General features: G+C 46.0%; 1 protein-coding gene across 1 annotated transcript in view; it reads left to right on the plus strand.

The window, feature by feature from the left end:
- The window catches only part of Gmds (GDP-mannose 4,6-dehydratase), a 520,891-nt gene that overhangs the window by 506,722 nt on the left and 1,510 nt on the right, over positions 1-12,659 (plus strand). The gene's annotated exons all lie outside the window — the stretch shown is intronic.

Here is a 12,659-nt window from a genome sequence, read left to right on the forward strand (position 1 = left end):
TTTTGACTTATGAGTTAAATTGATTTATACAGTAGTCATAATTTCTAAATTAATCATTTATATATGTGTATGTGGCATATATAATTGGTCTTTAGAAATAAATCACTGGAGAAAATTCGCAAGTATGAGCTAAATTTAAAAACTATGATTTTGCACATTGGTGTTATTTGGCTTTATGACCACCATTTTTATTTCACATTTACCCAGTGCTGTTGCATACCAGCCTAATGAAGAGCAGTGCACCCAATACACTAACTAAATGCAGTTATTAAAGGTTGACGCTACAATGAGCGGTCAGGGTGCAGGTGCCACACAAGCTGCTCAGCGGGAAGGTGGAGACAAAAGCAGTCCCAGTCTCCCAGGAATTATGCGAGAATGTCTGCAGAGAATATTCTCCACTGGTGCTGATTCTTGTAATTCCTGGGATTTCTGTGCATATTATAAAGATGATACAGTTGCCACAGGACAGCATTGCAAGCATGGACAATACTGCATGGGCTTCTGGGTTGGCATCTAAATTGAGTCAAGAGATTACTCTGCCTGGACCTGCTAGGTCTGGAGGTCAGGTGCAGTGAGGTTCAAAGGCAGGTCCTGTGCCTCCCAGTGCAGAGCAGTCAGCCATGCTGCCTGTAAGCTGGTGCAAGGGGAGCTTGTTTAAAATGCTCTTCCACATACTTTGGGCAGGAAGTGAAGTTTGTCTCCAAAAATGCTGAGAAGAAAGGAGTAAGTGCTCACACACGTTAAGTAGTCATCAGGACTCTCAGTCACACATGCTTGTGTTTGTTTCCAAATTTTGTTTTCAGTAAAGAGGACTGCAGTTTCTCTTAGAGTTAGAAGTACAGTGAAGCACATGGGCTTTTGCACCCTGCACAAGCCTGTGTATGCAGCAGAGATTTTTTTGGTGCTGGGAATCGAACCCAGGGCTTTGCACATGCTAAGGGCATGCTCCTCTACTGAGCTCAGACCCCAGCCCCTTTATTTTTTATTTGGAGACACAGTCACCCTCAGTTGCCCTGCCTGTCCCTGAACTTGTGCTCTTCCTACCTCATCTTCCCAAGGAGCTAGGATGACAGACTCACACCACCACACCTGGGGATTTTTCTTTCTCAGCTAAGATGCTCTGCGACCCTTTTCCTCTCCAGCGTCTGCCGCTTGACCGAGAGGCCAATGCAAGTGTGCTCCACATGTCCAAAGTGCAGCTTCTGCAATTTATGGCCAAAATACGTTTATGTTCCATTAATATTTGGTTGATTTCATGTAAACAGGCATTTCATGAAGATGTGAAAATAGAATCATCACAAAAGCTCTTCCTGTGGTTTGGAGAAGCCTTCCCCAAAGGCCAGGCCTGCAGCTTGCGGTGCTACTGGGCAGGAGCGGAAGCTTTGGAAGGAGAAACCCGGTGGGAGGAAGTTGGGTCACATGCTGTGCCCGCCCTGGAAGGGGGTAGCGAGGTCCCCCTGTGTCTCTCAGTTCACTTCCCAGATGTCATGAGGAGAGCAGCTTCTCTGCTGCTTGTTCACACTGCCATGTGCTGCTTAGCGACAGGCGTGAGCATGAAATGACTAAATTACCAGGGACCGAATCCTTTGAAACCATGAGCCAATGAACCTTTCCTCCTTATGAAAGGTGTTTTGTCGAGGGTCAGAAAGCTAACAGAGTTATGTAATAGAATCCAATAATTAAAGGAAGGACCATTTCAGGTAGGAGGAGGTCCGTGTCCTTAGCAGAAAGGCCAACCTTTCACAAGTTGCTGGAAAAAGTTGTTTTTATTATCCAAAGAATTGTAATTTGGGGAAATAGTGCATAGACACATGAAGCAGACCATTAGTTTGCCTGGCATTGTTTTTGAATTTTGTAAAAAATGTGTCAGTGTGTAGATGGTATTAGCTTCCAGTTTTTGTCTTTTAATTTTTCTAAGTTGTTTGATGATGCTGTCAAAGTCAGACAATATTACTTACTAAAGTCATGAGACCACTTACGAATGAGGTAGGAACAGGTTATGAAAAAGCAAGAACTTGGCGTGGGAACTGGCAGCTAAAAGGAAATATGTCGTATGCATTTTCTAACGATTTCTAACATATTTAAATCATCACACGTGATATTTATTGGAATGAGCACTCCTCATTTAGTTTGCTTTCAGAAAGTTATTCTTGCAAAGCTGTCAGTGAGTTTGTTTTTGTGTCCTTGCTGGCCACCACTCTGGGCCAGATGGAACGTCCACAGCTGTGGAAGGGACAGACAGCCATGAGAAGGAGGGAGGCAGTGCCAAGGTCCATCCACAGGGGCTTGGGTGGCTGGCTGGGGGCCAGGTTCTGGGCAGATTTTAGTACTGGGTCATCTGTGCGCTGGAGAAGAGCCAGCACCCTAGGGGCCGATTCTGCACTCCAGGTCTCCTAAAAATCGAGATGCTTTATTGAGTGACTTGTTTATTTTCTAATGAATCTTCTCATTAATGTGATAAACTACCATCTAGCTCTGCTGCCAAGAGTTCTGGGAAGGAGAAGGAAAGAGAGAAAGGGGAATAGAAATTGTTTGAGAGCCTAGAGGAATGAGTGTTCACATCTTTCACCATCTTAGCCTTAAACTTGAGTTTTTAAGTCCTCGCCTGCCCTGCTAAGGTCAAAGTCCTTTTTATTTTATGTGAAAAATGCTACCCAAGGGAAGCTCTCTGACTCTAGTTCTGAAGCTGATTAATGTCCTTATAGCCCCCACAGAGCCATTACTAAGTGTCTAGGTTTCAGTTCCAGAGGAAATGGGATGCGTTTTTTAACTCATCTAAAATGGCTTCATGGAGGGTAGATTTCAACTTGAATTTTTAAAGGAGGAAAGCCTGTGGTTTGGCTGGGAGGATTGAGTGATATATTCTAGATCCATGTGTAGCAACTTGCTTGGGGGCTGGGGGATACAGAGGGACCAGAACAGCAAAGAGGTTTACATGGCCTATTGCCCAGGGCTGCATGCAGAGGACAGAATTCAATCTAGTTAGCTTAAGCAGAAAGGGATTTATGACAGGATATTGAACAGCTTCCACACTCTTTGAGCAAGACTGAAGGATCAGTTCCAGACTGATCTTTCAAGGACACTGCCCAAAGCCACCCTGAAGAACTGAAGAAGCTGTTGGCTCTTCTCTAACCCAGAGGACACCAACGAGGAAACCGTGGCTACTGTTGCCAGCTCCAAAGCTGCATCACCTGCTGGGATGAGGAAGCTACCCTGACAGGTTGTTAGCATAATTAGGGAACCTACTTGCTTAGAAAACTACTGTGAATGCTGATGGTTTCAAAACCAGGCCACGCTCGGTGACATCCACCCCAGCAAAACAGACTCTCTGGACAGTGACTTTTAACACCACACAAAACCATAAATGCTGTAGACCCTGACACCTCTCCTCAAGCTTTCCTGGAGGAACCAGCTGCCTCCATGATGGCGCTTTCCAGCAGCACATTAGAAGCACACCGTCCACGCTAGTGAATGTTGGCCATAAGGTGGAGCTGAAATGTGCTCCAGGTTGGGAGGTGGTGAAGACTTGGAGGTAGGGTCCAGTGGGGGCTCTTTGGTCATTGTGGGCAAGCACTTGAAGGGGAAAGTGGGACCCACCCCATGCAATGAGCAGCTTCCCCTGTCACACACTTCTGCCTAATGTGCTGTTTGTTTCAGGCCCAAAAGCAACAGGGCCACTCAATCATGGACTGATAGCTCCACAGCTGTGAATCAAACTCGACATTTTCTCTTTACAAGTTGGTTCTCTCAGGCATAGTGTTCATCAGGGTGTAATTACGGAAGACAGCCCACTCTCAGTAGTTGGGACAGAAGGAGATCTGTTGCAGGATAGTAAAAGTCTCATGGAGTCACTGAGGAAGGGGCCAAAGAGACCCTGGATGCTTCCCCCTATGCGGCATCCAGGGGACTCACAGCAAGGGCTGGCAGTGTTTCTCAGGTTAGAGAGCAGCAGCCCAGTGCTTTGGGAAGCTGCTGTATGGGCTGCAGTTTCAGGCCACACTGCCATCACTATGAGCTGGCTGGTGTATTTATGCCTGGCCATTGTGTAGAAGATTACACTCTAAGGAAAGGACTCCTGGGAGTCCTGTCCATGATACGGGGACAGAGGGTCACCTGGCAGGTGGTGGGGCTGCAGTTCACTGTGGTCCTGAAAAGGTACTGAGATTTATCAGGGTCCAGTGACTGTGGTAAGGAGAATGGGTCACAGAGGAGGGTGCATGTTGCCCAAGGTGGCTGCAGCTTGTGGGAGAACATGACTCGAGGAAAGAGAGAGGACAGCTTCCCCAGGACCTGGCAGGAGCTCATCCAGCAGGCTACATGTGAACATCTTCACCTAGAGAGGCCTCAGCTCTATCATGCACATCTTGTCCCCACCCCTTTCTCTTCCTGGTTCTTCTTTATTCTCTCTCCTTCCCAGGTGCTTCCTTTCCTCTGTCACAGCCTTCCGTTGTGTTGTTCCTGTCTTGGAGCCAGCTGACCATGGACTGAAACCTCTGAAACTATGAACCTGAATAAACCCTTTCTCCTTTAATTTGTGTGTGTCAGGTATTTTTGCCCCAGCAATGAAAAGCTGACTGACACAGTGTCCGAGTTAAGTCATTGGTGTGTCGTTTTGAAAAAATCTAAGCACTACAAAGAAGAGGAAGGTGTTACCATCACAAGCCAACATCATCTGTCCTTGACATCCAAGTAAAGGTCATGATGGTACCATTTGGCTTTAAAACCTCACCTGCAGCACCACAAGAACAAGAGTGCTTGCGGTGTACTTAACACAGCACCATATACTCAATGTTTATCTTTTCATATAATCTTCACAACAGAAATGTGAGTCTCGGATTGGTAAAGTGACTAACCTGGGGTCGTTGGATTGGACTTCAATTAAAGTTTTATTTCCAGCTTTTTACTAATGAATTGGGGCACTGGAAAGAAACACAGAAGATTTGGGTTTTGTGGGTTACCCTGGCCTGGTGGGCACTGCCAGTTTCTCCCCTGTCCTGCACAAACAGGGATGTGGACTCTCCAAACAATGCTGGTAGAAAAGTCTTATGGACAAACGGCCACATGGGCCATGTGTGAAAATGTCTGGGGTCACATGAGACACATGCCCTTCTGTCTCCTCCTATGGGGACTGGGAAATACCTGTGCTGTCCATGCTGTGGCTATAGTAATGGGAGCCATCATCATCATGGGTCCCAAGTGATGACACAGAGTAGGGAGCCCTGGTGGCCCAGGTCGGACACTGTGGAAGAGTCCTGCAAGCCTGTGCAGGCATGGGAACCATTGTCTCATATTTCTACAGGACAGCCCAATTTATACTGACCAATGTCCTTGGACAACTCCCTTTAATCTGCCTAGTCTCAGTTTTGTATCTGGCGATGACAGTGATAACAAGTCAGCTGTGTGGGGATGGTTAAAGGGGACAGAGGAGGAGATGGCTCTTCCAGGTCTAATGCTATCTGAAGATCTTCTTGCTAAGTAATTTAGTGTGCTTTAAGGAACAGTTTCCTTCCCACCACAGTATTGTGTGCGTAAGGCCTTAAGGTCTTAATTTCACCATGAGAGTACAGAACATGGAGATGACAAGGGCTCCTCATGGCTTTGGGTTGTGATTTTTCAAGCTTCTATCCCAGCTCAGTTCAGAGCTGTCTTGAGAAAGGTTGAGAGTTCTGTGGATGAATCTTCTTTGCCTCTCCCCACTTTTGCAACACACAACGTGGCAGGTGTGGACCATTCCCTGTGCTTCCCTGTGGGTTATTCAACCGTGACTCCAAGGGGTGGAAGACAAACCTGAGGCAAGATTGCCTTTGCCAACCTCTGGGTTTGGCTAAGGAGATTCAAAGGTCACTGAGAGTTGCTGTGATACCCCCACAGTTTCCTTGCAGAAGTGAATTGAAGACTCATGTGGAGGTAAAGGTGGCCATGACTTCATACACACAATTCCATCCTCTTGAGTCTCTGCTGGGCTACGGTGAGCAGAGCACCCCCTGCTGGCTGGGGTGGGCAAGAAACCAATCACTGTTGCTTTGAGCCATGGGATTTGGGGTAGCTGCCTACTGGAGAATTATTTACTTTAACCTGACTAATCCTATTTGGAATGAAGCAAAGTACAATAGATCTCTGGACTAAGAGTCAGAACCTGGACTTGAGGTATCACTGGGGGAAGCGTGCACTTGGTCTCTGTGGGCTTTCATCATTAATTGAAGGTATTTGAACAGAATTTCTCTCAGTCATCTTTGATTTTCATATAGTTCTCTCTTCCTCATCCATCTATCCATCCACCCAGCCATCCACTCATCCGTAAGTCCAGTCATCCTATCTTTCTATCTATTATCTATCATCATCCATCTCTCTCCATTCTTAGGGACCAAAGTAAATAAACTAAATATGATATTTGCACAAAATTAAACTTTTATATTTTACTCACTAATGGATATAACATTAGAAAGAAGAAGGCAAAATTTGTGACAGATTTTTCCTTCGATGACATTGCTGAGATGGAGGAGAATTGAACATTTTCACTCTGAACCCCTCTTTTGTTTCTATGGTCTTCATTCTTGTTTTATGCACATAGAAAATTAAATAAGGGGATCTTTTTCAACTTTAATTTTTATTCTTACGTTTGCAGTGCACTATAATTGCACTAACTGTGGGGCATGAGTGCATGTACATATGACATTTTGACTCTTTTTAAGCCCTCTTACCCCTCTATTTCAGCCTCCTTCTTTCTCTTGGTTCTCTTCCTATTTGCAAAATATCTGTTTCCTGTTTCCTAGTAGCTATCTTTTATTTTGCCCTTTAAGTTATTTGTATTTGGGTTCCTCATGTAAGAGAAACCATGTGATATCTAGCTTGTGTGTCTGATCTGTTTCACTTAGCATCACAGTCTCAAGGGGCATCCGTTTCCTATGATAACTAAGGAGCGCTTGAACTTGAGTCAGACAGCTGGAAAAAGTATCTAAGCCAATCTATGTGAATCAGACTCACTGTGCTCCTTTTGTTACATCAATTTATTGAATCAAAAAGAAGCTTCCTCTTACTGGGAAAACAGTTCCTGACAGACGGAGAGAGAGCAACAGAAACTTGCAGAAGGTGCCCAACCAGGTGACCTGCTGACCTTGGGGTGCTCAGTGCTGTTCCAGAGGGAGATGGAGCAGGCGGGGAGTGAGAGTTTTGGGAGAAATTTATGTCGTGCAAGCAAAGCTCAGCGGGAGCTCCTGTCTGTAGCTCTGGGAAGAACCTGGCAGATAAGGCACCGCTCCTGTCCTGCAGGAAGGTCCAGGCCACAGGCTGTGACTCTGGCAGAAGGGGAATTCGGTTTGCTCTCAGGTAATAGATTACGCTTTGATTAGAGGAGCAGCCAACAGATGGACCCTTATCAGGAAGTCTGGACTAAAAGCATCAATAAAGTCTCAAAAGTAGATTCTCTTTTCTTTGTTTCAGACTTGACTCCACTGCCTTTCAGAGAAAGCCCCATTAATAGCAGCTTAAACCTACAAGTGTTTATTTTGCCATCGGGTTCATGTGCTTGTATTCCTGGGCCTCTACAACCACCTCCAAAGGACAGCAGAGATCCAGACCCTGGACCTGTCTGAACCTACATCCTCAACCAACTGCTTTCATATTCAAGGTAACCTCACAGGAGCTCCTGCCCTGCATCCTCCACAGCAGAAAAAAGGAATCACAAAAAGGCAAAATGGGGTCGTTGCCCATCTAAATCAGCTTAAACAAACAAACAACAACAAAAAGTCATCCAAGAAGTCCCACCACCAGTGTCACTGGCCAGCACGTAGTTAGCTGTACTCAGCTGTAAAAAGGGTTGGGAAAAGGACTTTCAGATGGGTGTGTTGCTTCGCTAAGAAGGGAAGAAAAGGCATTATGAGGCAGCTAACAGCTTTGGCCACATTATTTTTCCATCCATTGTCTCAGAGATAGTTTTTGTATATGCAGAATCTGAATTACCAGCAGAGGGTGGAATGTGTTGGTTGTTAATTCTAATGCTTCTCACATCATTTAAATAAGGGGCAGCTCTTTAGCAAGTGTATGTCACCAGCCAGCCTTTCTGGGAGTATTCATTGCTGACAGTGGTGCTGTTTACAAAAACAGTTCCAGGACACATACCTTCTACATTGACTTCCCCCAAGACTCTAGCATGCAAATGTGATTTGTGACATTTCAGAAGTAGTACCTTCCCGCTGTCTTCTCCCTGAGCCTTTCTTGGAACTACTGCTCCATAGAATACTCTTTCTGAGCTGTCCTGTGGGCTACAGTGCCCTGGGGAGGAAGCCACAGTGTCCACTGCTCTGGGACAGGACTGCTTCTGTGTATGCTTCAGTGAACTGGGACTGGTCTTCTATTCCTCTAAGACGTTGCTGGTGTGCAGCAGCAATCCCAACATATTTGCTGCTCAGTTAATTGAGCAATGGTGATCATTTGTTGTTTTGACAGGGTCTGGCTGTGTTGTTCAGATTGGCTTTGAACTCACTACAGCCCAGGCTTTGGCCTCAAACTCAAGTGATCCTTCTGCCTCAATCTCCAGAGTGCTGGAATTACTCCCAGTGATTGTGATCATTTGATAAGGCATCTGGAAGTGCAGACTTTCCCCCAAAGATCAGACAGGTTGGATTCACCTGACAGGAGGATCTTCTGCAGCTGTCCCCTTCTTTCCCTGGCTGAGGCTCATTTGGTCACAATCCTGATCGTTCATGGGGTTGGGACAATCACCCCAGAGTGAGGCATTTTCTGGCAGCACTTAAAGAAGACTAGAAGTCAAATTGCTGAAAATCATCGCCCTCTATCACTTGCCTTCACTAGGACATTCCAACAAGGGCCACACTGAGTTTCTTGCACAAGTTTCAGCTTCCAGGAGTCGGCACACTGGGGGGAGCTCTGCAGTCTATTTCATCGCTTGCTCGTGCTCTCCTGGCTTGGGGAACGTGAGGAAGATGACTCTTGGGGTCAAATTGGGGTCAGTAGGGCTTGGGGGAAAGGCACACAGGGAGCTGGTGCTTAATGGGTCCAGAGTTTCAGTTTGGGAGGATGAGAAAGTTCTGGGAGTGGATGGTGGTGATGGTGGCACAACCAAAAATGGTTAAAATGATAAATGTTATGTTATGCATATTTCTCTATAATAAAAATGTAAACAACATAAACCAAAAAAAAATTAAAAACTGCTTTGTAAAGTGGGAGAGAGCATCAGGAACTCTAGTGTATTCCTAGGAGAATACCTGGAACCTGCCCCAAAGCCTGGTCCCCAGCCCAGAGCACTCTTGGGAGGCAGTGGGACCTTAAGAAGCCAGGCCTAGCAGAAGGAAATGAGGCCACTGTGGGTGTGGCCTTGAGGGGGAAATACTGGGATCTTTCCTGTTCACTGCTTCCTGGCTGCTGTGAGGTGAGCCAGCCTCCTCTGCCACCAGCTCAGGCCATGATGTTCTGGGCTGCCACAGGCCCAAAAAGATGAGGCCATGTGGCCATGGACTGACCCTTCTGAAACGATGAGCCAGAATAAACCTTTCCTCTTTTAAGTTGTTTGTGTGGTCATAGCAACACAAAGCTGACTCACACCATTGTCCTCTTGTAGAACACTGGGTAGATCACTATGGAACAGAGTATCTCTTCTCAATGTCTTCCTTGGACCCCACATTGCAAAGAGATCACAGGCTCACAGATTTTGGGGCCAGTAGGGTCAGATAAGTTAGTGAGTTGACTGGGTGCTTCTGGGGGAAGACATACCCTGCCTGTGTATTTCAGATCATAGATGTTTTACTCACCATCAAATCAAATACATCTCTGTGAAATTGGAGATGTCTGGAGAGTTTGATATCACTCAGGCTATACTTGGAGAAGAGAGGTAGACTTTGGTTTACGTGGTAAAAAGAGCTCTGCGTGACACCGGCCTTCACCATTTCTGTTCCACAGAGAACTGCAGAATCTCTCTTAAGAGGAAATATTCTGTGATCAGTGATGGCCTTTGATGGGGCCCTGCCTGCTACTCTGGAAGATGAACCACAGGCCTTCTGGCTTTTTCATTCTCAGACTTTGGTTCTTGCATAGATTTGTATTCAGGGACCCTAAAATAATGAGGACAGAGATGTGTCCCTCCCCCAAGCTTCTGCTTCTGTTTACCCACAGGCACTGTGATGCATTCACTTCTCCTGTCTGTGCCCCACCCCCAGCGTCTCTGAGCTGACCACTCATGTGAAGGAACATCTGAGTAAAGCCTGGTGGCTATGAGGGACTTGAGCTGCCGGAGGGGACTCTGAGGCTGGAACCCAGCTGAGAGCAGCTTCTCACACCAGCTCCAGAAGCTGAGTCCTTCCCACCACAGAGAGTAAAGATACCCTTGACCACGAACTCTGAGAAGGGCTTCAGCCCATGTTTCTCTGGGACAGAGTTTGGACTGGGCTGTGGACAGCTATGGCATGGATGTTGCCCATGGTAGCCCTAAGAGGATTCCACCGAAGGGACATTCACCGTAGGAAACCAGTCACAGATGTTTACCAAACCTCGCTGTTTCCTCCTCTAGTACCAAACACATTGCCATGCCCCATCCTACAACTGCCTATGTGTTGTTTTCATCTGCAAGCCTGCTCAGGGAACAAGGTTCAGGGGCCCGGACTGGGAGGGCAAGGCGCAGAATCACCAGGCAGACTCCGGGGAGGTGTCTGGAATGCTTCTGCTTTTTTCAGGAAATGCACAGGCTTATGCAGGGTAAGGCAGGGGTGCAGCTAGGGTGGAGTCAGGATATTTGGCACATTGTTATTGGCCACATGCTAGTTTTTGGATTGTGTACTTTAGGGGCTGAGGCGAATGTAGTCAAGACTTTAGAGGTTTTTGAGAGTCTGTCAGATCTCTACACACCCAAGGGGGCAGATTATTCCAGCCCTAATAGGCCTCGGAGTTTTCTCAGGAGAGACGGATGCAGTGCTCCTGACTCAGCCAGACATTAATCTGATCCTCACCTCTGCCATGGAGGGGCAGAAAATACGTTCAGGAGGTCAGATCTGTGCAAAGGGAAGCTCGTTCACCTCTGCACTTGGCCTTTCATGGCTGCCTGTTGACCATTCACTATAAATTAGCACAATCACTAAGGCTTTTTAAGGCCTTTTTTTTTTTTTTTTTTTTTTTTTTTTTTTGTACAGGGGATTGAACTCGGGTCCTTGCACTTGTGAGGCAGGCAGCAGAACCACTGAGCTAAATCCTTGGCCCTTGTTTGGCTGTTTTTATTATATTTAGTGCTTGCCCCATGGGCTGGCAATATTGCTCAATGGTACACAGTATTGCCTCGCACACACAAGTTCAATCTGAGTTCAATCTGTACCACAGAAAAACAATTCTTGCTTTACTTTTGAGTAGATATAAAGGATCAATTCTCCAAAGTCATGACCACTGAGAACAATTTAAAAAAACAAAAGTTGTCAGTGATCAACCAGTTATTTTGATCCTACCATTGCCGGTTTGTACAGAAGAGTGTAACACTGATTGTGCCACAAGCAGACTGTAAAGAGTTAATCCTGGGGGCCAGGAATTTAGCTCAGTTGTGCTGCTGCCTGCCTCACAAGCACAAGGTCCTGAGTTTGATACCCAGTCCAAAAAAAAAAAAAAGAGTGAACCCTGCAATTGGCCCCACAATTGGTTTTGAGGAGTCTGGCTGAAGCCTAGGTGCCGAGGTCAGAATAAGTCACACCCAAATTCTGCTCCCACAGCTAGAACCTTCAGACTAGAAGGTTCAATGTTCAAATTACAATCTTATATTTGGTCCATCTTGCTTCTAATTTGAAAATGCTTTGACTTCTTTTTAAAGCCTTGCCTGCATTAGTTTCCATGGTAATTTCACATACCGCACATGTATACATGTATCGCACCTTTACCCTGGTTGATGAATAATAAAATTCAGTGGAAGAGATGGGCCAGTGCCTTTTGCCAAAGGAGCAGGGCCATCCCAGATCACACTTTCTCTTTAGCTCTGTCTTCAGTTTTCTTCAACCCTGCCATGTACATTGGGCAAGTGGGGACTCTAGCAGGTTTGGATCTGTTAGACCTCAAAAGAGATTTCATCCAAATGAACAGTCTTGAAAGTACAGATCGATCAAGTGAAACATAATTACCCACACTAGTTTGTGCTTGGCAGACAATGGGAAAAGCCATTACTTCTATAAAGTGGGTCCCAAAATACTTCATGTTGAACATTCTCCAGTTCCTTCAGGTTCTTGATCTCCCAGGGCCTGGTTTAAATTCAACCTATTATCACTAAATAACTCCTAATAATGCTTCCAAACATCCTCCCATCTGTTCCAAGCACTTCCTCCCACAGTTTCCCTTGTCCCTTTCCTTCACTTTCCTTGGTGCCGACCACCCGAGGGTATGGAAGCCTGCCTCCCAGCAGCCCAAAGGGATGAACTTAGCTCAGTTTTGAGATCTCTGTTATTTTTATAAATGGCACAGTTGGTACAGAGAGGAGAACCACATTACTGCCTTTCTTCCTTTTTAAAGGTGAACCTTCATTTCCATCTCTAAGAGGGTTATTTATTTAGCAGTGTCCCCTCTCCCAGATCTTGGAGCCTGGGGCTCTTTTGGGGCCAGAACAGTTGCTTGGGGCTTTGAACCTGACTCCACTATTTTTGTTTCGATACAATTTGAGGTGTCTTTGGAGACAGAGCCCC

Source organism: Fukomys damarensis, unplaced genomic scaffold (genome assembly GCF_012274545.1).
Source record: "Fukomys damarensis isolate Sample0158 unplaced genomic scaffold, DMR_v1.0_HiC HiC_scaffold_10, whole genome shotgun sequence".
Taxonomy (NCBI): Eukaryota; Metazoa; Chordata; class Mammalia; order Rodentia; family Bathyergidae; genus Fukomys; species Fukomys damarensis.